Below are 4,611 nucleotides of genomic sequence, written 5' to 3'. Positions count from 1 at the left end.
TGAAATTTTGTATCCAACGTAACTATTGAAAAAGGCTCATCTTATATCCTTAAACTAGAGATCTTCTAATTTCAATTAGGAATCAAATCAACTTTTTCCCGCACACCTATGAAATACTACCAATGTTATTCAATCATTTACTAAAAATTTCTTTCAAAAATCAGTAAAATGTTTTATTAAAAATGCTTTTTCAACAATCACTAAGATCATATACCAAAACCCTTTTCCTACGTATCAACGTTGTCACAAAAGTGTCTAAAATTCGAATTTCTTCTTTATGCAAGATCATTTAAAACGATGCAAACTTATTTACTTCTAGAACCTTTTCAACCATTATTCAATACGTCAATTTAATTTAAAATGTGTGGGCAAGGAAACTTCATAAGAACCAACCAACCTCAACGTATGTAAATTTTCTTTTTTAAAAACAAGAGTAGCATTTCCCTTCTTTCACAAAGTATAACACACATAACCAATAGATATTTTATACTCTCTTTACATTTATGAACTAGATTCTATATTTCATGTCAACTCAATCTATTTTGATTTTAATTAAATTTCACGCTTATAATTGTATATCATTTTACGTGCCTTAGTTTATATCTCACGACAACTTCACCTATACACTCATTTTACCTTCATACTCAAAACTTCTTGGCCTTTCTTTTCATGTTTAAATTCGTATATTACGATTCATATCATAAACAAAATCATTACGTATTACACTCATATCCATATTCGTATTTCTACACCTTATGTCTACACCTATATTTATATTTACACATTTATGTTAATTTTCATAATCATATCTATATCCATACGTTTTATATTATACTCGTGTTCCCAAATTATACATTTACACTACACTTATATCTAAGTTTATATTCATGTAATACAATTATACTTACACTCACAATTACGTTGCGCTAATATTCATATTCGTGTTTATACTCATATATCCTACTTGTACCTGTACCTATACAACTATGCTTAAACTTATATTCACATCCATATATTTTCCTCATACCAATACAATTATGGTTGTACTTAAATAAATAGTTATACTTGCATTTATACAATTTATGATAGACTCATACTTATATATATACTCTCATTTATACGATTTACGTTTATGCTCACGATCATTCGTTTATGCTCAAAATTGTACTCGCATATATACTCATACTTTTACTCATACTCCTGGCATGCGTTTTATTTAAACTTATACTAGACTCATGCTTTTTACACAAAATTTATACTTTCGCGCTATACGCGGGCGAAACCCGAGGGATTCGCTTACGTTGTTATACTATTTGAAACACAAGCGTGCTTATATGCTATGCCTCTGTGCACGCAATCTTATTTTTAGAATTTATTTATACCTTAATTCATACGCAACTAGTACAAGTTATGCGGATCATGTGACGATCAATGTAATCACGGGTGCACACGGGATTATAGTGATAGTCGTATGAGAACCATAGAGTGTACTATTGTGTATGGTAAGACACGGAACGTAACATGACACCGGATACGAAACGGACGTCACATGGTCAAAAACATGGTGGATACGCCGCTGGTACTTCCTATATATAAGTGTTTTCACCATGTTACCAAACTCTCGTAAAACGTGCCATGAGAAATTCAGTGTTTTGAAGACCTTTTTGGACCTTATTACCAAAACTTTTTCAAACCTTCCGTCTTCCTAAATTTCGGGACGAAATTTCCTAAAGGAGGGGAGACTGTAACGCCCGGCTCTTTTGTACTTTCCATTTTTAGAAAGTTTTGTTCGTATTTCTATTTTTGGAAACCTTGTATTCTTGTAATCGCTCCTTTCATTGTAATCATTATCAAACCGAGACTTGGGTCATTAATGAAGCTTGTATTTTGTTACATTTATGTTATACACACTCTATGTATGCTCGTATGTTCGACTTCGTGAATCAATCAATGTCTAATCATTATTCTTGGAAACTGTGTGCGAAACTTGTAATTAATCTAAACTTATGCATTGAACGTCTTTTGAACGAGAACGATACTTGGTTATGACATTTATACGCTTAAACATACTTTGGTTATGATCATCGTGCTTGATTACACCTTATACTATGCTTTTATGTCAAAACAAGTCCCTAAACTCTCAACTTTGCACCAAAAAGGATCAAATGTAAACTTCAGGGGCCTAAGTGTAATAAAACAAAAGTTCTGGAAACCCTACCCGCCGCGTGACGCGAGGGGGCTTGGCGTCACGCGAGCCCCCTGTTTCGGCAGACTTGTGTTTCTTTGAGCTGTTGTGCACGAAATCCAATCTTCTAAACTCACCCAATCACCTTTAATCCACCTCTAATCACCTCCAATCACCTTCTAACTCCCTAATTATAAATACCCACCTTCTCCAACCCATTTGACACTTTCACAACTCCCTAATCTTCACTAAAACACTCTCAAATCTGCAGAAAATCTGAGTTTGGACAGCTTCTTGTATCTTTACTAAAGTGAGTGTAACTCACTCATTACTTAACCAAATCACTTGGTTCTTCTTCCTAATGCTTCATTATGTCCTTAGGTTTGAATCCTTGGTTTTTCCTTGGAAGAATCATGCTTGGATTTGCCTTAAAATGGACCAAAACTTTCTGTTTTATATTTTATTTTCAACAACTTGTTATTCCTTATCAAACTTGAGTTTACTCATCTCATTCCTATGTCCTAATGCTTACAACACTTTTGTGGTTGGTTAGGCTTAAAAACAAGGTTGAGACACTTAAAAATCAGAGGATTAAACCTCATAAACTTGGTGTTTTATTTAGGGTTTTAACCCACAAATCATGTCAAACTTAAGCTTTGATACATGAGTGATTATGGAACAACTTGGGTTGTTCCAAACATAAAATCCTCACATGGTTTGATGATTTCTAATAGTTAGTTTACTTAATGTACTTGTTATAACCTTAGTTCATGACCTTCCTTGGTTGTTTTTACATCAAGTGTAGTGGTGAACATCAAAGGGGTACCTAAATGGAAGCTTGTCTTCCTACCCCATACGTGACATCTATGACACATCTTGAGGTACCTAAATGAAGAATAAATCTTCTACCTCTTACTTGAATACTTAAAATATATATCCTACAAGTTAAATAATATATATGTACATACACATCTTTGATAATCATCTAAGGACCTAAAACCTTGTCATGATTCTTATGAGTGTTCAACTCATGAAATCACTAAGACCCTTGTGGTTACCAAGTGTCATGCAAGTGTTGAAGGGAAGATGAATACTTTGATATTATATTCTATTACATTTTCATGATACTTAAATTCCGAATCTTCCGAATCCCCCAAACTCATACACTTTGTTTCTTTGTGTAGAGGAACAAGGTGCTCCAACTAGCTAAACCACCAACTTACTCTCGGACGTCAAGCTAAAGACTTGCAAACCGTGAGTATACTCGTATTTTCCCCCTTTTTACTTTTACCACTTTTGGGGTGTAACATGTTTACCTATTGAAAAACTTACACATGAACACTTTGTTAAACACATGAACGTTCCTATAACATGCTTGTATACGTGATGGCTTGATACTTTAAACTTGGGTTATTCTTATGTGTTGAACTTATCATTAACTTCGTACGAGCCAAACCTTGACATATGTAGCGCTATAGGATTAACGACCCGCCCGTAAACTTGAGGTTATGTCTTGAGCATATTGCGTTTTCTTGGTTTGATATGTTAGACACATGCCATATTTAATGTTTATCTTGAATCATATGCTTGCCATGAGGAATTGTTCACACTTTTTATCTTATGCTATGTACGTACCAAACTTGTATACTCGCCTTTGCTTTTGCATTGAATTGTATTTTTAAACATGTTACAGGTTGATGATGATGAAATGAAAACGAATAGCAGAGATGCCTAGATACTCACTTAGACGTTTAGGTTTAAAGTGTTGTATCAATTTTGTTTATGATATGTTGAACAATGTTGTTATTTGTTTTTCTTGTAATGTTTTGACAATTTATTTTGGAAATGAAATTTGGATTATTAAATTATTGTCACAAATAGCGTTATGATGTCTCGAGCAATCTTCACACTTCGTCTCATCCCGATGTTTCCGCCATTGGTTGGGGTGTGACAATTCATTTCTACAAGTTTCTATTGATGTAAAACACGTATTCCCATTATTTTGGGCATATAATGACTTCATTTTCTGTGTTTTTCTTTGGGTTGATGTTGCTATACTAATTGTCTATGTCGTATTGATGTCGTAACAAAACAACCATTACCAAACGAAATTACACCGCAACGCGCGACAGATTTTACTCTTGAAGTATAATACATATTATTAAAACTATAACCACATATAGAATTAAATATGAAAATATATTAGTCACTGGGGCTCGGTTCAAATGAAAACCACCACGAGTTGTGAGAACCGTGGGAACTTTTTCTTCCCACGCGAGTTGGGCCAATTTTTTTTTTTTTTTGCACAAACCTAGATGAAGATATTATAAACACATCTGAAAGAGAAAGTAAAAAAATTGTCGAGTCTGTAGTTTTGACTGATGCAAGTTTTTTTACGCGCTGATGTAAATTTTGTATGAAGATAA

Source organism: Helianthus annuus, chromosome 1 (genome assembly GCF_002127325.2).
Source record: "Helianthus annuus cultivar XRQ/B chromosome 1, HanXRQr2.0-SUNRISE, whole genome shotgun sequence".
In the NCBI taxonomy this organism is placed as follows: Eukaryota; Viridiplantae; Streptophyta; class Magnoliopsida; order Asterales; family Asteraceae; genus Helianthus; species Helianthus annuus.
The sequence above is the reverse complement of the archived record's forward strand: the minus strand, read 5'-3'. Positions refer to the sequence as shown.